At 49.9% G+C, this 25716-nt stretch overlaps 1 protein-coding gene across 1 annotated transcript in view; it reads right to left on the reverse strand.

Annotated features, from left to right (window-relative positions):
- LOC134980679 (serine protease inhibitor A6-like) overlaps nucleotides 1-25043 on the reverse strand; it is a 91170-nt gene extending 66127 nt beyond the window's left edge. Inside the window, exon 1 of the mRNA XM_063947600.1 lies at nucleotides 24938-25043. The gene's annotated coding sequence lies outside the window, so the exon portion shown is untranslated. The remainder of the gene's footprint in view (nucleotides 1-24937) is intronic.
- Between the last annotated feature and the right edge of the window lie 673 nt (nucleotides 25044-25716).

Here is a 25716-nt window from a genome sequence, read left to right on the forward strand (position 1 = left end):
ATACCTCCCACCTTTCTTCAGGCAGAAGGAGGGACACACGTGCGTCAAAAGGGGGGCGTGGCCAACAAAAGGGGCTTGGCTTCGAGGGAGGACCCGTGGTCATGAGCCACGCCCCAGTTTTTGTCAGTGTGGGGGCATGCCCAGCGCTCTGTGAGCTGCTGGCATGCCCCCAGGGGCGGATTATGAGTCCGGGGGGCCCAGGGCACTTGAGACAGGGGCCCTATCTCATTGCTGCGCCTGCTGTGGGCTTGGGGGCATGGCCTAATAGCGGGACGCGTGCCTACGCCCCCTTATGCAAATTCCTGGATTTTTTTTTTTTAAATGGGATTTTGGCCCCTCAGCTAGGAATAAATCCAGAGGGGGTGGTCGCTCCCCCCTACACACCCACACAGGCAGAAGAAAGCAGGGAGACTGCTGCCTCCCTGCAACACCACAGACCTGCCAACACGCAGCAGCGTGTGCTGACTATAGCACAATGCTGCTGCTGTTACTGGCAGGACAGGGGAGCTTCAGAGCTGGGACAGAGCTACTCCAGCCAGAGGGCCCCCTAAAACTGTGGGGCCCAGGGTACATACCCCCTGGGCCCCCCCTTAATCTGGCTCTGCTGCCGGACCCCCCCCCCTTAATCCGTACCCCCTGATGCCCCCTCTCCCTCTGTCTCCACTAAATAGATGCTGTGCGCATGCGCACAGCGTCTATTCACCGCTGCTCTGCTAAGCAGAATAGCGAGTACAGGAGCTTCCCAACTGCCCCCCCACCGCGGGACACTGCGGCCCGCGGTTGGGAATGGGACTGTCCCGTGAAAATCAGCACAGTTGGGAGGTATGGGGGTGTGCGAGGGGGTATGCCATACAGACAGACGGGCACCGGCTCACTGTGTACTTGACCCCCCCACATCAGCATACTCAGCAGGGTCTCTCTGACGCGGAGGAGCGTCACTTTCTGGCACACTCCACGCTTCTTAGCTGCAGTTTTGTGGGGTACCTGCTGCTGTGCAGGTTCTGTACTGCCTCTGTTATCTCCAGTCCCGGGAACCCCACCGCTAGCTGCAGCGCTGCCGCCCGCAGTGAGGTGCGCCCAGCTCCTTCACACACTTTAGCTGGCGGGCAGCGCTGCAGAAGTCCACGCTGCTTGCAGGCTCCGACCCCCTCCTCCCTTCAGCCGCAACATCTCCTGGGGGCTAACCAGTCACTCCCAGTCTCCCCTAACCACAGTGCCCGGCAGCCGCGAGGTCCGCGCTGCGTGCATGCTATGACCCCCTCCTCCCTCCAGCCGCAGCGTCTCCTGGGGGCTAACCAGTCATTCCCAGTCTCCCCTTACCACAGTGCCCGGCAGCCGCGCAAGGTCCGCGGTGTGTGACTGAGGAGTGGGGGGGAGGGATGCGGACGGGCAGAGGAAGCAGGACTCCAGCCATGCCAAGTCTCCACCAGCAGCAGATCCCAACAGGTTGGAGTGGAACAGCAGCAGCCACCAGCAGTGACTCCGGTAAGACACATCTGTCTCTCACCACTGTTTTGTCCCTAATACCAATCTCTCCCGTGCCCTGTGTTATGTCATGTCCCTGTCACCCCTGGCCTTGCCCTGTCACCCTTATCCTGGCCCTTTCACCCTTATCCTGGCCCTGTTACCCCTATCCTGGCCCTGTCACCCCTGTGCTTGCCCTGTCAACCCTATCCTCGCCCTGTCACCCCTATCCTGGCCATGTCACCCCTGTCCTGGTCCTGTCACCCCTGTCCTGGCCCTGTCATTTCTGTCCTGGCCCCGTCACCCCTGTCCTGGCCCCGTCACCCCTGTCCTGGCCCCGTCACCCCTGTTCTGACCCTGTCACCCCTGTCCTGGAACCGTCACCCCTGTTCTGACCCTGTCACCCCTGTCCTGGCCCTGTTACTGCATACCCTCCAACTTCCTTTTTGGCAGGTACAGTACCCGCAGCACCTCCAGACCCCTCCCCAATGCACCACACCTCCGCACCTTCCCCTCCACCACATGCGGCACTCCACCCCTCCCCCACACGCTGTGCCTCCAGACCCCCTACCCCACCCGCGGCTCCCACTCCCCTGCCCCTCCACCACTCACAGCACCTCCAGACCCCCTCCACCATCCACCCCCCATATATGTCTCCCCCCACACCTGCCCCCCCTCCACCCACAGCATCTGCAGACACCCTCCTCCATCCGAGGTCACCCCCTCACCCACCCCTCCCCCACCCACGGCACCCCCGCATCTGCCCCTCCACCACCTGCAGCGCCTCTGGACCCCCTTCCCCATCCGCTGCACCACCCGCACCTGCCCCTCCCCCACCCGCGGTGCCTCCGAACCCCCTACCCCACCCCCGGCACCCCCGCCCCTTCCCATCCCACAGCACCTCCGGAAACCCTTCACCCATCCGCAACATCCCCGCACCTGCCCCTCCCTCACCTGTAGCACCCCTGCCCCTCCCCCACCCCCACCTGCAGTGCCTCTGGACCCCTCCCCCATCTGCAGCCCCCACTCCTCTGCCCCTCCCCCACCCGCAGCACCTCCCGACCCTTCCCCATCCGGGCCCCCCTTTGCATTCACCCCCCCTCCACCCGCAGCATCTACAGACACCCTCCCCCATCCGCAGTCCCCCCCTCACCCACTACATTCTGTACATTGTGCCCTGCAGGTGATGTTCACGCCGTCGCAAGGGGCTGCGCCTCCTTCACCATCGCACGCCCTTTCATTGTACAATATTTAACCACTAACACAGGAATGCAGGTAATACTCCATATAATACAAATATTGAACCCCAGATAGGCATGCAAGGGTTAAGGGGGCATAGCCCCTTGCGACGGTGTGAAGAGCGCCCGTAGGGCGCGATGAAGCACCTAGTTTATATTATGTATCTATGATGGCTTATTATTATTTCTTATTATTATTTACTACTATCAGGTACCTATATCATATTCATTTATGTACATAGCTAACATTACTAGCAGCGGCTCCTCGCTGGACCCGGAAGTGACGTTTGCGCTCCAGGAACTGGAGCGCAGACACATTTCCTGGATACAACGGCCATATGCCATATTGAACCTAATTCACTAGTGGTTATCCACTAGCCATGTACAATATTGTTTTACACAGTCCTCACACCATTAGGGGCTTAGTTATATTTGTATTCTGTTCAGCGCTGACGGACTTCCGGTTCCACCGGAAGTGACGCATGCGTTCCAGGAAGTGGAACGCATCAGCTGTTCAGGCTGGACGGGATTGGCACTGTTTTCACTGGTTGTGTAGGGTATTTAGCAGGGGCCTGGGAGGCATAGTCCTCAGTTCCAGTTCCCTGTTGCTGACTGCTGTTACCATGTGTACATCAGTGACGTGCAGAGAGGTCAGAGGCTGGGGAGGCACAAATGGTGGTGGCTCTCAGTGCCAGGAGCCTGTCTCACCCCCTACTCAATTTAACGCTTATGTCCCTACACTACATCCACACAAACACAGAAAGAACATACATACAGTAATAGACAGGTCACAGCAATCACTCTAGTGTTGTGAGTAAACTGGTTGATACTAACTTCTGGGTGAGGTGCCCCCATTGCCCCCTCACCTGCAGAACACCGCTGGCCTGGTGCAGCAGGTTACACAGGGCAATACAGTCATCAGTTATATAGTCAGCAGCACCTGGGGAGGGAGAGCAGGAACATATATGTACACTACGTCTCACTACTGTAGCCGCACACACAGAGTCCTGTCCCCGCACTCACTACAGATTACACACACACACACACACACACACACCTGTCCCCGCACTCACTACAGATTACACACACACACACACACACACACACACACCTGTCCCCGCACTCACTACAGATTACACACACACACACACACACACACACACACACACACACCTGTCCCCGCACTCACTACAGATGCCACACACACACCTGTCCCCGCACTCACTACAGATTACACACACACACACCTGTCCCCGCACTCACTACAGATTACACACACACCTGTCCCCGCACTCACTACAGATTACACACACACACCTGTCCCCGCACTCACTACAGATTACACACACACCTGTCCCCGCACTCACTACAGATTACACACACACCTGTCCCCGCACTCTCTACAGATTACACACACACACACCTGTCCCCGCACTCACTACAGATTACACACACACCTGTCCCCGCACTCACTACAGATTACACACACACACCTATCCCCGCACTCACTACAGATTACACACACACACCTGTCCCCGCACTCACTACAGATTACACACACACCTGTCCCCGCACTCACTACAGATTACACACACACCTGTCCCCGCACTCACTACAGATTACACACACACCTGTCCCTGCACTCACTACAGATTACAATACACACACACACACCTGTCCCCGCACTCACTACAGATTACACACACACACCTGTCCCCGCACTCACTGCAGATTACACACACACACCTGTCCCCGCACTCACTACAGATTACACACACACACCTGTCCCCGCACTCACTACAGATTACACACACACCTGTCCCCGCACTCACTACAGATTACACACACACACCTGTCCCGGCACTCACTACAGATTACACACACACCTGTCCCCGCACTCACTACAGATTACACACACACACCTGTCCCCGCACTCACTACAGATTACACACACACCTGTCCCCGCACTCACTACAGATTACACACACACACCTGTCCCCGCACTCACTACAGATTACACACACACACACCTGTCCCCGCACTCACTACAGATTACACACACACCTGTCCCCGCACTCACTACAGATTACACACACACACCTGTCCCCGCACTCACTACAGATTACACACACACCTGTCCCCGCACTCACTACAGATTACACACACACACCTGTCCCCGCACTCACTACAGATTACACACACACCTGTCCCCGCACTCACTACAGATTACACACACACCTGTCCCCGCACTCACTACAGATTACACACACACCTGTCCCCGCACTCACTACAGATTACACACACACCTGTCCCTGCACTCACTACAGATTACAATACACACACACACACCTGTCCCCGCACTCACTACAGATTACACACACACACCTGTCCCCGCACTCACTACAGATTACACACACACACCTGTCCCCGCACTCACTACAGATTACACACACACACCTGTCCCCGCACTCACTACAGATTACACACACACCTGTCCCCGCACTCACTACAGATTACACACACACACCTGTCCCGGCACTCACTACAGATTACACACACACCTGTCCCCGCACTCACTACAGATTACACACACACACCTGTCCCCGCACTCACTACAGATTACACACACACCTGTCCCCGCACTCACTACAGATTACACACATACACCTGTCCCCGCACTCACTACAGATTACACACACACACACCTGTCCCCGCACTCACTACAGATTACACACACACACCTGTCCCCGCACTCACTACAGATTACACACACACCTGTCCCCGCACTCACAACAGATTACACACACACCTGTCCCCGCACTCACAACAGATTACACACACACCTGTCCCCGCACTCACTACAGATTACACACACACCTGTCCCCGCACTCACTACAGATTACACACACACACCTGTCCCCGCACTCACTACAGATTACACAGACACACCTGTCCCCGCACTCACTATAGATTACACACACACCTGTCCCCGCACTCACTATAGATTACACACACACCTGTCTCCGCACTCACTACAGATTACACACACACACCTATCCCCGCACTCACTACAGATTACACACACACACCTGTCCCCGCACTAACTACAGATTACACACACACACCTGTCCCCGCACTCACTACAGATTACACACACACCTGTCCCTGCACTCACTACAGATTACACACACACCTGTCCCCGCACTCACTACAGATTACACACACACACCTGTCCCCGCACTCACTACAGATTACACACACACCTGTCCCCGCACTCACTACAGATTACACACACACCTGTCTCCGCACTCACTACAGATTACACACACACACACCTGTCCCCGCACTCACTACAGATTACACACACACACCTGTCCCCGCACTCACTACAGATGCCACACACACACCTGTCCCCGCACTCACTACAGATTACATACACACCTGTCCCCGCACTCACTACAGATTACACACACACACCTGTCCCCGCACTCACTACAGATTACACAGACACACCTGTCCCCGCACTCACTATAGATTACACACACACCTGTCCCCGCACTCACTATAGATTACACACACACCTGTCTCCGCACTCACTACAGATTACACACACACACCTATCCCCGCACTCACTACAGATTACACACACACACCTGTCCCCGCACTAACTACAGATTACACACACACACCTGTCCCCGCACTCACTACAGATTACACACACACCTGTCCCTGCACTCACTACAGATTACACACACACCTGTCTCCGCACTCACTACAGATTACACACACACACACCTGTCCCCGCACTCACTACAGATTACACACACACCTGTCCCCGCACTCACTACAGATTACATACACACACCTGTCCCCGCACTCACTACAGATTACACACACACACCTGTCCCCGCACTCACTACAGATTACACACACACACCTGTCCCCGCACTCACTACAGATGCCACACACACACCTGTCCCCGCACTCACTACAGATTACATACACACCTGTCCCCGCACTCACTACAGATTACACACACACACCTGTCCCCGCACTCACTACAGATGCCACACACACACCTGTCCCCGCACTCACTACAGATTACACACACACACCTGTCCCCGCACTCACTACAGATTACACACACACACCTGTCCCCGCACTCACTACAGATTACACACACACCTGTCCCCGCACTCACTACAGATTACATATACACCTGTCCCCGCACTCACTACAGATTACATACACACCTGTCCCCGCACTCACTACAGATTACATACACACATGGGATGCGGTCAAGATCCCGCTGGACGGGATCCCAGCGGTCGAAATACCGACGCCGGAATCCTGACCGCCACAATCCCGACATATTCTCCCTCCGTGGGTGTCCACGACACCCATAGAGGGAGAATAAATTAGTGTGCCGAGCGTAGCGAGGCACCGTGCCCGCAGCGTGGCGAGCGCAGCGAGCCCGTAAGGGGCTGCGTTCCACTCGCCACCCCTGTGGAGATTGTGTGGTCGGGATTCCGGCATCGGTATTTTGACCGCCGGGATCCCGTCCTGCGGGATTTAGTACTGATCCCACACACACACACCTGTCCCCACACTCACTACAGATGCCACACACACACCTGTCCCCACACTCACTACAGATTACACACACACACACACACACCTGTCCCCGCACTCACTACAGATTACACACACACACCTGTCCCCGCACTCACTACAGATTACACACACACTTGTCCCCACACTCACTACAGATGCCACACACACACCTGTCCCCACACTCACTACAGATTACACACACACACCTGTCCCCGCACTCACTACAGATGCCACACACACACCTGTCCCCACACTCACTACAGATTACACACACACACCTGTCCCCACACTCACTACAGATGCCACACACACACCTGTCCCCACACTCACTACAGATTACACACACACACCTGTCCCCACACTCACTACAGATGCCACACACGCACCTGTCCCCGCACTCACTACAGATTACACACACACACACCTGTCCCCGCACTCACTACAGATGCCACACACACACCTGTCCCCGCACTCACTACAGATTACACACACACACACCTGTCTCCACACTCACTACAGATTACACACACACACCTGTCTCCACACTCACTACAGATTACACACACACACACCTGTCCCCGCACTCACTACAGATTACACACACACACCTGTCCCCGCACTCACTACAGATGCCACACACACACCTGTCTCCACACTCACTACAGATGTCACACACACACCTGTCCCCGCACTCACTACAGATTACACACACACACCTGTCTCCTCCACACTCACTACAGATTACACACACACACCTGTGCCCGCACTCACTACAGATGCCACACACACACACACAACTATGCCTGTGTGATACGCCGGTAAAACACTATGAATAATAGTGGGTATCACGTTTGTAAATGGACTTACTTGCTCCAGTACTGCAGGGGTTAACAGTTCCCTTACTGGATGATGCCAGCAGCTAGCAGGGAAACACTAGGACCCAGAAGGATGACAGCCACAGCACCTGGAGAGTGGAAAGATCCAGAGCCCCAGCAACAGGCTGACCTGTGAACTGAGGAAGGTGAGGAGCCTGTGGTGAGGGAGGAGAGAGCTCAGTGAGTAGAGGGTTGGTTCTATATCGTAGTGGGAGAAGGGACCTTGTGACGTACCTAGGGGAGGAGACACATCACCAAAGGGAGGAGCTACGGCTGAACAGGGTACCCGAAAAGTCCGCTCGCCACGCTTCGGGCTCGGTGGCTCGCTCCGCTCCGCTCGCCACATAATTACTAAAGGTAATAGTTGGTGGCGGGGATAGTAGAGCAACTGTCCCGCTGGCCTAGCTCCTCCCCCTTGTGTCGTGGCTCCTCCCCCTTGACAGAAAAGGTCCCTTAGGCCACTTGGATCTAGCCTCAACCGTGAGTAGAGCTGCCTGGGAGCTGGCTTGTACCTGAGAGTGCTGACTAGAGGAGTGGGATGCAGCTGTGGGAGGACAGCAGGAAGCTCCAGTGACTGGAGAGATCCCCTCAGCCACCAGGAGCCGCAACACAGAGACAGGGAGTGGTGCAGACATCACAGTGTGACCAGCCAGGCACTAACACCCCAGGGTAAGCTCCTGTAAAATCAGAGGGAGGAGAGAGCCAGCAACAGACAGACCCTCAAGGAATCCCCAGCCTGATACCTGACAGCCAACCTCCTAAGTGCCCAGTCAGTCAGCGTGAGCCAGAAGGAGAGAGAGACCAGATAGAGCAGGAGCTGGAGACTCTGGGGTATATTTACTAAGGTCCCGATTTTGACCGAGATGCCGTTTTTTCTTCAAAGTGTCATTTCGGTAATTTACTAAGCAAAAATCACGGCAGTGATGAGGGCATTCGTAATATGTTGGAAGTCCTAGGAAAAAATCACGAATCAATACACCATCGGTCAAATACGCCTGCAATTTGGTAGAAATCGGGAATTTACTAAAAAGTGCAAAACACAAACACTGCCGACAATAGCCAAACACTGCCGTGCTAAAATACAAATCGTGAAAAAGTGCTAAAAAAAACAGACCTGCTTTTTTATCCCGTGTTTGTATAGGCATGCACGGATCCATGAGATCCGTGCATGTTTTTCAGTGGGAAGGGGGGGGAAATGTTATAAATTTTCAAAAAAAAATAATGCGTGGGGTCCCCCCTCCTAAACCAAACCAGCCTCGGGCTCTTTGAGCCGATCCTGGTTGCAGAAATATGGGGAAAAAATGGACAGGGGTTCCCCCATATTTAAGCAACCAGCATCGGGCTCTGCGCCTGGTCCTGGTTCCAAAAATACGGGGGACAAAAAGCGTAGGGGTCCCCCGTATTTTTGAAACCAGCACCGGGCTCCACTAGCTGGACAGATAATGCCACAGCCGGGGGTCACTTTTATACAGTGCCTTGCGGCCATGGCATCAAATATCCAACTAGTCACCCCTGGCCGGGGTACCCTGGGGGAGTGGGGACCCCTTCAATCAAGGGGTCCCCCCCCAGCCACCCAAGGGCCAGGGGTGAAGCCCGAGGCTGTCCCCCCCCATCCAATGGGCTGCGGATGGGGGGCTGATAGCCTTTGTTCAAAGTGAATGATATTGTTTTTAGTAGCAGTACTACAAGACCCAGCAAGCCTCCCCCGCAAGCTGGTACTTGGAGAACCACAAGTACCAGCATGCGGCGAAAAAATGGGCCCGCTGGTACCTGTAGTACTACTACTAAAAAAATACCCCAATAAAGACAACACACACACACCTTGAAAGTATAACTTTAATACATCCATCCACACCTCCATATACACATACTTACCTTATGTTCCCACGCAGGTCGGTCCTCTTCTCCAGTAGAATCCATGGTGTACCTGTAGAAAAAATTATACTCACATAATCCAGTGTTTTAGGCTCCTCGGTAAATCCTTTTGTAATCCACGTACTTGTAAAAAATAAGAATTTACTTACCGATAATTCTATTTCTCGTAGTCCGTAGTGGATGCTGGGAACTCCGTAAGGACCATGGGGAATAGCAGCTCCGCAGAAGACTGGGCACAAAAGTAAAGCTTTAGGACTACCTGGTGTGCACTGGCTCCTCCCCCTATGACCCTCCTCCAAGCCTCAGTTAGGATACTGTGCCCGGACGAGCGTACACAATAAGGAAGGATTTTGAATCCCGGGTAAGACTCATACCAGCCACACCAATCACACCGTACAACCTGTGATCTGAACCCAGTTAACAGCATGATAACAGAGGAGCCTCTGAAAAGATGGCTCACAACAATAATAACCCGATTTTTGTAACAATAACTATGTACAAGTATTGCAGACAATCCGCACTTGGGATGGGCACCCAGCATCCACTACGGACTACGAGAAATAGAATTATCGGTAAGTAAATTCTTATTTTCTCTGACGTCCTAGTGGATGCTGGGAACTCCGTAAGGACCATGGGGATTATACCAAAGCTCCCAAACGGGCGGGAGAGTGCGGATGACTCTGCAGCACCGAATGAGAGAACTCCAGGTCCTCCTCAGCCAGGGTATCAAATTTGTAGAATTTAGCAAACGTGTTTGCCCCTGACCAAGTAGATGCTCGGCAAAGTTGTAAAGCCGAGACCCCTCGGGCAGCCGCCCAAGATGAGCCCACCTTCCTTGTGGAATGGGCTTTTACAGATTTTGGCTGTGGCAGGCCTGCCACAGAATATGCAAGCTGAATTGTACTACAAATCCAACAAACAATAGTCTGCTTAGAAGCAGGAGCACCCAGCTTGTTGGGTGCATACAGGATAAACAGCGAGTCAGATTTTCTGACTGCAGCCGTCCTGGAAACATATATTTTCAGGGCCCTGACTACGTCCAGCAACTTGGAGTCCTCCAAGTCCCTAGTAGCCGCAGGTACCACAATAGGCTGGTTCAAGTGAAACGCTGAAACCACCTTAGGGAGAAATTGAGGACGAGTCCTCAATTCTGCCCTGTGCGTATGAAAAATTAGGTAAGGGCTTTTATAGGATAAAGCCGCCAATTCTGAGACACGCCTGGCTGAAGCCAGGGCTAACAGCATTACCACTTTCCATGTGAGATATTTTAAGTCCACAGTGGTGAGTGGTTCAAACCAATGTGATTTTAGGAACCCCAAAACTACATTGAGATCCCAAGGTGCCACTGGAGGCACAAAAGGAGGCTGTATATGCAGTACTCCCTTGACAAACGTCTGAACTTCAGGAACTGAAGCCAGTTCTTTCTGGAAGAAAATCGACAGGGCCGAAATTTGAACCTTAATGGACCCTAATTTTAGGCCCATAGACAGTCCTGTTTGGAGGAAATGCAAGAAACGACCCAGTTGAAATTCCTCTGTAGGGGCCTTCCGGCCCTCGCACCACGCAACATATTTACGCCAAATACGGTGATAATGCTGTATGGTTACATCCTTCCTGGCTTTGATCAGGGTAGGGATGACTTCATCCGGAATGCCTTTTTCCTTCAGGATCCGGCGTTCAACCGCCATGCCGTCAAACGCAGCCGCGGTAAGTCTTGGAACAGACAGGGTCCCTGCTGGAGCAGGTCCCTTCTTAGAGGTAGAGGCCACGGGTGCTCTGTGAGCATCTCTTGAAGTTCCGGGTACCAAGTCCTTCTTGGCCAATCCGGAGCCACGAGTATAGTCTTTACTCCTCTCCTTCTTATGATTCTCAGTACCTTGGGTATGAGAGGCAGAGGAGGGAACACATACACTGACTGGTACACCCACGGTGTTACCAGAGCGTCCACAGCTATTGCCTGAGGGTCCCTTGACCTGGAGCAATACCTGTCTAGTTTTTTGTTGAGGCGGGACGCCATCATGTCCACCTTTGGTTTTTCCCAACGGTTCACAATCATGTGGAAGACTTCTGGGTGAAGTCCCCACTCTCCCGGGTGGAGGTCGTGTCTGCTGAGGAAGTCTGCTTCCCAGTTGTCCACTCCCGGAATGAACACTGCTGACAGTGCTATCACATGATTTTCCGCCCAGCGAAGAATCCTTGCAGCTTCTGCCATTGCCCTCCTGCTTCTTGTGCCGCCCTGTCTGTTTACGTGGGCGACTGCCGTGATGTTGTCTGACTGGATCAGCACCGGCTGACCTTGAAGCAGAGGTCTTGCTAGGCTTAGAGCATTGTAGATGGCCCTTAGCTCCAGGATATTTATGTGAAGTGATGTCTCCAGGCTTGACCACAAGCCCTGGAAATTTCTTCCCTGTGTGACTGCTCCCCAGCCTCTCAGGCTGGCATCCGTGGTCACCAGGACCCAGTCCTGAATGCCGAATCTGCGGCCCTCTAGAAGATGAGCACTCTGCAACCACCACAGGAGAGACACCCTTGTCCTTGGTGACAAGATTATCCGCTGATGCATCTGAAGATGCGACCCGGACCATTTGTCTAGCAGATCCCACTGGAAGGTTCTTGCGTGGAATCTGCCGAATGGGATTGCTTCGTAAGAAGCCACCATCTTTCCCAGGACCCTTGTGCATTGATGCACTGAGACTTGGCCTGGTTTTAGGAGATTTCTGACTAGTTCGGATAACTCCCTGGCTTTCTCCTCCGGGAGAAACACCTTTTTCTGGACTGTGTCCAGGATCATCCCTAGGAATAGAAGTCGTGTCGTCGGGATCAGCTGCGATTTTGGAATATTGAGAATCCAACCGTGCTGGCGCAGCACTATCTGAGATAGTGCTACCCCGACTTCCAACTGTTCCCTGGATCTTGCCCTTATCAGGAGATCGTCCAAGTAAGGGATAACTAAAACTCCCTTCCTTCGAAGGAGTATCATCATTTCGGCCATTACCTTGGTAAAGACCCGGGGTGCCGTGGACAATCCAAACGGCAGCGTCTGAAACTGATAGTGACAGTTCTGTACCACAAACCTGAGGTACCCTTGGTGAGAAGGGTAAATTGGGACATGTAGGTAAGCATCTTTGATGTCCAGAGACACCATATAGTCCCCTTCTTCCAGGTTTGCAATCACTGCTCTGAGTGACTCCATCTTGAATTTGAACCTTTGTATGTAAGTGTTCAAGGATTTTAGATTTAAAATTGGTCTCACCGAGCCGTCCGGCTTCGGTACCACAAATAGTGTGGAATAGTACCCCTTTCCCTGTTGTAGGAGGGGTACCTTGATTATCACCTGCTGGGAATACAGCTTGTGAATTGCTTCCAATACTGCCTCCCTGTCTGAGGGAGACGTCGGTAAAGCAGACTTTAGAAAACGGCGAGGGGGAGACGTCTCGAATTCCAATTTGTACCCCTGAGATACCACCTGAAGGATCCAGGGGTCCACTTGCGAGTGAGCCCACTGCGCACTGAACTTCTTGAGACGGGCCCCCACCGTGCCTGAGTCCGCTTGTAAAGCCCCAGCGTCATGCTGAGGACTTTGCGGAGGCGGGAGAGGGCTTTTGTTCCTGGGAACTGGCTGTTTGCTGCAGCCTTTTTCCTCTCCCTCTGCCACGGGGCAGAAATGAGGCGCCTTTTGCCCGCTTGCCCTTATGGGGCCGAAAGGACTGCGCCTGATAATACGGCGTCTTCTTAGGTTGAGAAGCTACCTGGGGTAAAAATGTGGATTTTCCAGCAGTTGCCGTGGCTACCATGGCTGATAGACCTACCCCAAATAACTCCTCCCCCTTATAAGGCAATACTTCCATGTGTCTTTTAGAATCCGCATCACCTGACCACTGCCGCGTCCATAAACCTCTTCTTGCAGAAATGGACAGCGCGCTAATTCTTGATGCCAGTCGGCCAATATCCCTCTGTGCATCACGCATATATAGAAATGCATCCTTCAAATGCTCTATAGTCAGTAATATACTGTCCCTATCTAGGGTATCAATATTTTCAGTCAGGGAATCCGACCACGCCAGGCCCGCACTGCACATCCAGGCTGAGGCGATTGCTGGTCGCAGTATAACACCCGTGTGAGTGTATATACATTTTAGGATATTCTCCAGCTTTCTATCGGCAGGTTCCTTTAGGGCGGCCGTATCAGGAGAGGGTAGTGCTACCTGTTTAGACAAGCGTGTGAGCGCTTTATCCACCCTAGGGGGTGTTTCCCAACGTGCCCTATCCTCTGGCGGGAAAGGGTACGATGCCAATAACCTTTTAGGAATTATCAGTTTTTTATCGGGGGAAACACACGCCTCATCACACACTTCATTTAATTCCTCGGATACAGGAAAAACTACAGGCAGTTTTTTCTCACCAAACATAATACCCTTTTTAGTGGTACTTGTATTATCAGAGATATGCAATACATTTTTCATTGCTTCAATCATGTAACGTGTGGCCCTAGTGGAAGTCACGTTTGTCTCCTCATCATCGACACTGGAGTCAGTATCCGTGTCTGTGTCTGCCATTTGAGGTAACGGGCGTTTTAGAGCCCCTGATGGCGTTTGAGACCCCTGGACAGGCACAAGCTGAGTAGCCGGCTGTCTCATGTCGTCAACTGTCTGTCGTAAAGAGCTGACACTGTCACGCAATTCCTTCCATAAGCTCATCCACTCAGGTGTCGACTCCCTAGGGGGTGACAACTCTATAATAGGCAATTGCTCCGCCTCCATCTCATTTTCCTCCTCAAACATGTCGACACAATCGTACCGACACACCGCACACACACAGGGAATGCTCTGATAGAGGACAGGACCCCACTAGCCCTTTGGGGAGACAGAGGGAGAGTATGCCAGCACACACCAGAGCGCTATATATAGACAGGATTACCACTATAAAATGTGCTTTTCCCTTTATAGCTGCTGTTAGTATTAAAACTGCGCCAAATTAGTGCCCCCCTCTCTTTTTTACCCTTTTCTGTAGTGCAGGACTGCAGGGGAGAGTCAGGGAGACGTCCTTCCAGCGGAGCTGTGATGGAAAATGGCGCCCGTGTGCTGAGGAGATAGGCTCCGCCCCCTTCTCGGCGGCCTTTTCTCCCGCTTTTGGTGAGTTCTGGCAGGGGTTAAAATACATCCATATAGCCCTGGGGGTTATATGTGGTGTATTTTTGCCAGCCAAGGTGTTTACATTGCTGCTCAGGGCGCCCCCCCCTAGCGCCCTGCACCCTCAGTGACCGAAGTGTGAAGTGTGCCTGAGTAACAATGGCGCACAGCTGCAGTGCTGTGCGCTACCTTGTTGAAGACTGATGTCTTCTGCCGCCGATTTTCCGGACCTCTTCTTGCTTCTGGCTCTGTAAGGGGGCCGGCGGCGCGGCTCTGGGACCGAGCTCCGAGGCAGGGCCTGTGTTCGGTCCCTCTGGAACTAATGGTGTCCAGTAGCCTAAGAAGCCCAATCCACTCTGCACGCAGGTGAGTTCGCTTCTTCTCCCCTTAGTCCCTCGATGCAGTGAGCCTGTTGCCAGCAGGTCTCACTGAAAATAAAAACCTAAAACTAAACTTTCACTAAGAAGCTCAGTGTGCACCCTTCTCGGCCGGGCACAAAAATCTAACTGAGGCTTGGAGGAGGGTCATAGGGGGAGGAGCCAGTGCACACCAGGTAGTCCTAAAGCTTTACTTTTGTGCCCAGTCTCCTGCGGAGCCGCTATTCCCCATGGTCCTTACGGAGTTCCCAGCATCCACTAGGACGTCAGAGAAATAAAAAAACGGATACCCGACCTCGCACTGAAAGGGGACCCATGTTTTCACATGGGTCCCCTTTCCCCGAATGCCAGAAACCCACTCTGACTGATGTCTAAGTGGGTTTCTTCAGCCAATCAGGGAGCGCCACGTTGTGGCACCCTCCTGATCGGCTGTGTGCTCCTGTACTGTCTGACAGGCGGCACACGGCAGTGTTACAATGTAGCACCTATGCGCTCCATTGTAACCAATGGTGGGAACTTTCAGGTCAGCAGTGAGGTCACTTTCGGTCAACCGCTGACCTGAAAGTTCCCACCATTGGTTACAATGGAGCGCATAGGCGCTACATTGTAACACTGCCGTGTGCCGCCTGTCAGACAGTACAGGAGCACACAGCCGATCAGGAGGGTGCCACAACGTGGCGCTCCCTGATTGGCTGAAGAAACCCACTTAGACATCAGTCAGAGTGGGTTTCTGGCATTCGGGGAAAGGGGTCTCATGTGAAAACATGGGTCCCCTTTCAGTTCGTGGTCGGGTATCCGTTTTTTTATTTTTTCAAGTACGTGGATTACAAAAGGATTACAAGCAGAGGAGCCTTCAACCATGGATTATGTGAGTATAATTTTTTCTACAGGTACACCATGGATTCTACTGGAGAAGAGGACCGACCTGCGTGGGAACATAGGTAAGTATGTATGTATGTTGGTGTGCATGTATGTATTAAAGTTATACTTTCAAGGTGTGTGTGTGATGTCTTTATTGGGGTATTTTTTTAGTAGTAGTACTACAGGTACCAGCGGGCCCGTTTTTCCGCCACATGCTGGTACTTGTGGTTCTCCAAGTACCAGCTTGCGGGGGAGGCTTGCTGGGACTTGTAGTACTGCTACTAAAAACAATATCAAACACTTTTCACAAAGGCTATCAGCCCCCCATCCGCAGCCCATTGGATGGGGGGGACAGCCTCGGGCTTCACCCCTGGCCCTTGGGTGGCTGGGGGGGGGACCCCTTGATTGAAGGGGTCCCCACTCCCCCAGGGTACCCCGGCCAGGGGTGACTAGTTGGATATTTGATGCCACGGCCGCAAGGCACTGTATAAAAGTGACCCCCGGCTGTGGCATTATCTGTCCAGCTAGTGGAGCCCGGTGCTGGTTTCAAAAATACGGGGGACCCCTACGCTTTTTGTCCCCCGTATTTTTGGAACCAGGACCAGGCGCAGAGCCCGGTGCTGGTTGCTTAAATATGGGGGAACCCCTGTCAATTTTTTACCCATATTTTTGCAACCAAGGCCGGCTCAAAGAGCCCGAGGCTGGTTTGGCTTAGGAGGGGGGACCCCACGCAATTTTTTTTTAAAGTTTAAACATTTTTTTTTTTTTTTTACAAGGTGCACAATGAAGCCCTGCACGGATCTCTCAGATCCGGCCGAGATTCATTGTATTAAAGTCGGCAGTGTTTTACAAGTCACTCACGTAAAACACTGCCTAAAAAAACGAATGACATCGACATCGGAAAAACCGAAAATGCAGAATACGGCAGCTTAGTAAATTAGTCGTAATCAATTCAAAAAGTTGCATATTTACACTTTCGATGTCATTCGTGATTGAACTTTGACCTCAAACGGGAAAATACGATTCTTAGTAAATGTACCCCTCTGTGTAGAACTTTTACTAAGGGCAGCTGGGTAACTCCCACTTTGGAAGAAAGGCATTTAACCAAGTGTGATACAACAGACTGTCAGTGGGAAGTATAGTCACTCTACTACAACTGACATCCAGCTGCTATTCAGAGTAAAGGCCAGTACTCACTGGCAGATGTGGGGAGAGATGTGTTACCTGAAAGATATTACTGTAGCAGTTAGGATTGTCATGTGTTTTACCTGATTTGGTACCATTGTGTATGTTAAACCATTTTCTTTCAAAAACAGCAGTGACAACCTTGTTCCTTATAATAAAATACCAGTCACTGTCCTAACGTATGGTGACGTGTTTGTTGGGATCTTTGGGGGTCCTTGTCTCTCAGCCTAGTCCCCGAGGAAGCCTGAAGCAAGAGTGTACAGAAGGCCAAGGAAGAAGATCAGGAAACGCAGGTACCACTCGATCCACTCACACACCGCCACTCCATCACTAGTGTCGTATTACACCTGCACTCACTACAGATGCCACACACACACAGAGTCCCATCCCTGCACTCACTACAGATGCCACACACACAGAGTCCCATCCCTGCACTCACTACAGATGCCACACACACAGAGTCCCATCCCTGCACTCACTCTAGATGCCACACACACAGAGTCCCATCCCTGCACTCACTACAGATGCCACACACACACACACACACACACACACACACACACCTCTTTCCCCGCACTCACTACAGATACCACACACACACACCTGTCCCCACACTCACTACAGATGCCACACACACACCTGTACCCCACACTTACTACAGATGCCCCACATACAAACACACACAGGTCCTGTCCCCACACTCACTACAGATGCCACACACACTCACACAGAGTCCTGTCCCCGCACTCACTACAGATGCCACACACACACACACACACACACACACACACACACACACACACACAGAGTCCGTGTACTGGCAGCTACTCACCCCAGTCACTGTGCACGGGTGGATGCTGCTGGCACTGCGGGTCTCAATTTCCCTTGCCATGCTGCTCAGCTCCGTGTCTGCCTTTCTTCACTTCCTGGATTGGTCACATGACCAATCCGAGCTACCCATCAGGGCTCACACATGCTCCCACAGTGAGGCATGCCTCACATTTCTCTGTTCTATGCGGACTGACTGGCCGCTGTGTAGCCCCGCCCATCTGTACAGGCAGTGTCGACAATGTCAGTGATGGGGCTGAGCTGCTGCTGCCTCATCTCTATCTCTCCCTGCAGTTCCAGGAGCCCTGCAACTTTGGTAAGTTTTATCTATAAAGATGATTGTATTAATACAAAGAAGATGCTTATAAGTTATATCTTCTTTGTGTTAGCCCAATCATTTTTGTAGTGAGAACTGCATGATAGGGAGCATGACAGGTGAGGCTATCATACTCTCCAACTGTACCTTTTTAATAGGTACAGTACCTTTTTTTTATGGTCTGTACCGATTTTTGCCTCTCCAAACTATCATTGAAAGTATAGGAAAAGGGGCGTGGCCACGCCCCCCTTTACCCGCGGTCACGCCCCTTTTTCGGATTTGTACCGATTTTTCTGTGTAAGATGTTGGAGGGTATGGGCTATGCCTCCCCTGACTGCACGTCCCTGGTGTACATTTGACTGCGTTGCTGCACCTATGAAAAAGGTCCTTGTTTGGACCGAAACGTCGGTGAACCTTGTAACATCTTGCAACTGTGAGATGTTTTTTTTTTCTTATTTTCATCTTTTCTAAATACATTGTTTTTGGGTACTACAGGTTGAGTATCCCTTAACCAAAATGCTTGGGACCAGCAGTATTTTGGATATCGGATTTTTCCGTATTTTGGAATAATTGCATACCATAATGAGATATCATGGTGATGGGACCCAAGTCTAAGCACAGAATGCATTTATGTATAATATACACCTTATACACACAGCCTGAAGGTAATTTTAGCCACTACATTTGATAACTTTGTGCATTATTTTAAGTTTGTGTACATACACACAATTTATGTTTTATATACACCTTATACACACAGCCTAAAGGTCATTTAATACAATATTTTTAATACCTTTGTATTAAACAAAGTTTGTGTACATTGAGCCATCAGAAAATAAAGTTTCACTATCTCAGTCTCATTCAAAAAAAATTCTGTATTTCGGAATATTCCGTATTTCGGAATATTTGGTTATTGAATTTGTTATACAAGTCTGGAGAGTGCTATAATTTCCACAGTTGTGGAAAACACTACACTGTACTATGGATCCCACCTGTGTGTGGGTTGGACTCTGATTTGGCACCCCAGTGGCTGTTTAGGTTGGGAGAGAGTACGGGACTTCCCGCTAGTGTTTTGGTTTTGGCTTGGTTTTGCCAAAACCACCCTTTTGTGTTTTGGTTATGGAGCTGGATGATTTTTGAAAAAAAAACATAAAAACAGCTAAAATCACATAATTTGGGGGTAATTTTGCTCCTACTGTATTATTAACCTCAATAACATTAATTTCCACTCATTTCAGTCTATTCTGAACACCTCACACCTCACAATATTGTTTTTATTCCTAAAAGTTGCACCGAGGTCGCTGTATGACTAAGATAAGCAACACAAGTGTGTGGCACAAACACCTGGCCCATCTAGGAGTGGCACTGCAGTTGCAGACAGGATGGCACTTTAAAAAACTAGTCCCCAAACAGCACATAATGCAAAGAAGAAAAAGAAGTGCACCGAGGTTGCTGTATCACTAAGCTAAGCAACACAACCACCTGCTCCATCTAGGAGTGGCATGCAGTGGCTGAATGTCGAAAGTGGCCCGCAATTTTTCAGTCCACTGACAGCATCTCCTGCACGCCCCTGTCATTTTTCAAAAATTCTGCAATTGGTGGACTTATACAGCAGTACCCTGGACTAATACAACAGTACCCCTGAACTTATATGGCAGTGTCAGACAGGATGGCACTTTAAAAACCCATGCCTCAAACAGCACATGATGCACAGATGAAAAAGAGGTGCTCCAAGGTTGCTGTATGACTAAGCTAAGCGACACAAGTGTGCGGCACAAACACCTGGCCCATCTAGGAGTGGCACTGCAGTGTCAGACAGGAGGGCAGATATTAAAAAAAGGCCCCAAACAGCACATCATCCAAAGATGAAAAAGAGGTGCAATGAGGTAACTGTATGACTAAGCTAATGCGACACAAACAATTGGCCCATCTAGGAGTTTCTCTGCAGTGTCAGACAGGAGGGCAGATATAAAAAATAGGCCCCAAACAGCACATCATGCAAAGATGAAAAAGAGGTGCAATGAGGTAGCTGTATGACTAAGCTAAGCGACACAAACAATTGGCCCATCTAGGAGTTTTACTGCAGTGTCAGACAGGAAGGCAGATATAAAAAAAAGGCCCCAAACAGCACATCATGCAAAGATGAAAAAGAAGTGCAATGAGGTAGCTGTATGACTAAGCAAAGTGACACAAGTGTGCAGCACAAACACCTGGCCCATCTAGGGTTGGCAATGCAGTCCCACGGCACTAATTACGGATACCAGATGCACGTCTAACACCAGCATAGTTGTTGTGGCGTTCGTAATCCGCTTTGCAACAGGGTACAGGTTGAGTATCCCATATCCAAATATTCCGAAATACGGAATATTCCGAAATACGGACTTTTTTGAGTGAGAGTGAGATCGTGATACCTTTGTTTTTTGATGACTTAATGTACACAAACTTTGTTTAATACACAAAGTTATTAATAATATTGTATTAAATGACCTTCAGGCTGTGTATATAAGGTGTATATGAAACATAAATGAATTGTGGGAATGTAGACACACTTTGTTTAATGCACAATGTTATAAAAAATATTGGCTAAAATGACCTTCAGGCTGTGTGTATAAGGTGTATATGTAACATAAATGCATTCTGTGCTTAGATTTAGGTCCCATAACCATGATATCTCATTATGGAATGCAATTATTCCAAAATACAGAAAAATCCGATATCCAAAATACCTGGTCCCAAGCATTTTGGATAAGGGATACTCAACCTGTATATGTATGTATGTGTGTATAATTATACGGCAATATCACTGGAATTATACGGCGTTATCACTGGAATTATACAGCAGTATCACAGGAATTATACACCAGTATCACAGGAATTATACACCAGTATCACAGGAATTATACACCAGTATCACGGGAATTATACAGCAATATCACTGGAATTATACGGCAGTATCACTGGAATTATACGGCAGTATCACTGGAATTATACGGCAATATCACTGGAATTATACGGCAATATCACTGGAATTATACGGCAGTATCACAGGAATTATACGGCAATATCACAGGAATTATACGGCAATATCACTGGAATTATACGGCAGTATCACTGGAATTATACGGCAGTATCACTGGAATTATACGGTAATATCACTGGAATTATACGGCAGTATCACTGGAATTATACGGCAGTATCACTGGAATTATACGGCAGTATCACAGGAATTATACGGCAATATCACTGGAATTATACGGCAATATCACTGGAATTATACGGCAATATCACTGGAATTATACGGCAGTATCACTGGAATTATACGGCAGTATCACTGGAATTATACGGCAATATCACTGGAATTATACGGCAGTATCACAGGAATTATACATCAATATCATTGGAATATTACGGTATATCACTGCAATTATACGCCGGTATCACGGGAAGTATACGACAGTAACACTGGATATATGGCAGCAGAGGACACCACTGTGACTGGTCACTGGACTGATGCTGCACAAGACACTACCCCTGGTCTGATGCAAGACAACACAGCAAAACTGCAAGGGACTTATACAGCAGCACTGGGGACATATAGCAGCAGAGGACACCAACACTGTGACTGGCTGGACTGATGCAGCAACAGCTTAAGACACTACACTGGACTGATCAGCACAAGACAGCACTGGAACCGCCACCCCACTTTCCCGCCCACACAGACACTGAGGACACGTCCTCTCACTACACTCTCCGAGACTGGAGTGAAAATGGTGGGGACGCGCGGCTCCTTATATGGAATTTAAACCCCGTGAGAATCCGACAGCGGTATGATGACGTTTCCGGGCTCGTGACGTGAAGTCCGGTAGAGTTCGGTATATCATTCCAAATATCCAGCACTCCCGGTAGTAGCACAAACCGTTTACTTGCCAGGGTGATCTCCTAGGGCCTGGCAAACCCCATCCATAAGCATACAGAACAGAGCTGGCACTCATGGACCATTTGCTTAGTGTAACATAGACTGTGCTGTAATCAACGTTTCGGGGCACTTCCTCCCCGTCATCAGGACCCACAAGAACAAGTGCAAAATACACTGGACGTATATATACGTCCAGTGTATTTTACACTTGTTCGTCCTGATGACGGGGAGGAAGTGCCCCGAAACGATTAAAGTACAGTCTATGTTGCACTAAGCAAATGGTCCAGGAGTGCCAGCTCTGTTTTGTATGCCTATATAAAGATCTCAATATCAGAATGTGCAGGCAGCACTCAGGAGACTTATGAAAATAGTATACTGGTTTTTATTTGGATGAAATCCAACTGAAAACCAGTATTTTCACAAGGGAGGCATTTGATATGCCGGCTGTCGGGATCCCGGGGCTCAGCTCACCGGCGCCGGAATCCTGACAGCCGGCATACCGACAACTATTCTCCCTCTAGGGGGGTCCACGACACCCCTGGAGGGAGAATAAATAGCGTGGCGTGCATTTGTGCTATATATGTTTTATGCATCAGCAAACTGTTGTACCTCTGTAAATGCCACCACCTTACGTGTCTATTTATCAACGTGAGAAAATACATTATCTCGCCGGAAAATGCTACTTGTTTGTAAGCTAGACACATGGCTGAATCTACTTTTAAAAATTAATGTAAAAAGATTTTGTGATTGTATTTACCTCCCCCTCCCTCGCACTCCTCAACTTGTCATACAGCGAATCCTAAATTATGATGATGAATGATAGATGCGGTTCTAGAAGCTAAAATTACAATAATTTTTGTTGGTACCTGTTTCAGATTACTTGACGTAACTAGCGGTGTGCGAGTGGTCCATTGCATAGAGCGCAGGGCTTTATGGGCGACACTGACGATGCCTAACGGCCCTTGAATGCTCAAAATACTCACAATGCCGTCTGTGCAGCCGCATATGGGTGGTCATTCCGAGTTGTTCGCTCGCAAGCTGCTTTTAGCAGCTTTGCACACGCTAAGCCGCCGCCTACTGGGAGTGAATCTTAGCTTATCAAAATTGCGAACGAAAGATTAGCAGAATTGCGAAAAGACACTTCTTAGCAGTTTCTGAGTAGCTCCAGACTTACTCGGCATCTGCGATCAGTTCAGTGCTTGGCGTTCCTGGTTTGACGTCACAAACACACCCAGCGTTCTCCCAGACACTCCTCCGTTTCTCCAGCCACTCCTGCGTTTTTCCCAGAAACGGTAGCGTTTTTTCACACACACCCATAAAACGGCCAGTTTCCGCCCAGAAACACCCACTTCCTGTCAATCACATTACGATCACCAGAACGAAGAAAAAACCTTGTAATGCCGTGAGTAAAATACCTAACTGCATAGCAAATTTACTTGGCGCAGTCGCAGTGCGAACATTGCGCATGCGCAGTTAGCGGAAAATCGCTGCGATGCGAAGAAAAATACCGAGCGAACAACTCGGAATGACCCCCATGGAGCATTCTCAGAAGGCTCCAGGCAGAGCTGCACTTCTCAGTGCTGGCGGGCCCGCCCCCCTTCTGTGGCATCATGTGCTTAGGGGGCTTGCACATTGTGCTCCAAAGCGCAATGTGTAATGCCAATATCTCTCCCATTTTGTTACAAATAAAAAAGGGATGCCCTCATTTATTGTGTCAGGTTTTGTAGTTTACACAATAGTAGGCCTTTCTAATCTGCGGTACCATAATATTCCCAAACATTGTAAACATTGAAATCAAGACAGAAAAAATTAGCAAAAAAATTAAATGCATTATCAGCATACCGACGCCGGGATCCCGGCCGCCAGAATGCCGGCAGGGGGGCGAGCACAACTTAGACCCTTGCGGGCTCGCTGCGGACTCAGGTTCTATTTCCACTCTATGGGTCTCGTGGACACGCACAAGTGGGAATAGCCACTGCTAGCCAGGATCCCGGCTGTCGGCATTGTCAGTGATCGGGATTCCGGCGTCACTATTCTAACCGCCGGGATCCCGACTGCTGGCAATGTAACCGCATGCTATTATTTTCTCGTTACAAAAACCTAGAAGAAAGATCTTGTACTCTTTTGTTCCTCTTGGTTACATTTTATTTGACATGTTAGGAGCAACAAAAACACTAATTAAATGTTCTGGAAAATAAAGGATAATAAGATTAATGATATAAAGATGAAAATTAAAATGCGTTTAAAGCAAGGGGTTACCGTTATGTCTGTGCAGTTGTCCTCAGCAAGTAGGTGATTCTCCATGAGTTTGATAAATATATATCACCTGCATTTCCTTATCAGCTCTTTTAGCATGTCATGCCAACCTGACCCAATAAAGGTTTTTAACCGGGGCAATTTCAAGCGTCTCTTCAGACTCTAGAACAACACTGAAATGAATGAGTATGCATAAAATATGTTTATTGTTCCAGAAAACAGATCGAGCACAAATGCCAGAAATATGGAACAATTATAACAGTGCATTAATAAAGGATAACAATATTTTTTGTTATATAAGGTTCCGGCTTTATCCCAGCTACTGTATATGATTATACAGAATAATTTTATTTAGTAAATGCACTACACGTTGCCACAGTTACCCCTAATTGTGGGTGATATCCAGCCAAGTGTACATATCCTGTAATCTTCCGAGTGTGTCAATAAATATTACAGATGTGCGGAGGGCACTTTTCGTGTTTTGTGTTTTGGTTCTAATTCCCCGCTCGTGTTTTGGTTTTGGATTGGTATTGCCAAAACCACCCTTTCGGGTTCTGGATCTCGTAGATTTTTGAGAAAAAAAACATAAAAATGGCTAAAATTTGGGGGTAATTTTGATCCTATGGTATTATAAACCTCAATAACATTAATTTCCATTCATTTCCAGTCTATTCTGAACACCTCACACCTCACAATATTGTTTTTAAGGTTGCACCGAGGTGGCTGTATGACTAAGTTAAGTGACCCAAGTGTACAGCACAAACACCTGGCCCATCTAGGAG

Source organism: Pseudophryne corroboree, chromosome 12 (assembly GCF_028390025.1).
Source record: "Pseudophryne corroboree isolate aPseCor3 chromosome 12, aPseCor3.hap2, whole genome shotgun sequence".
NCBI lineage: Eukaryota > Metazoa > Chordata > Amphibia > Anura > Myobatrachidae > Pseudophryne > Pseudophryne corroboree.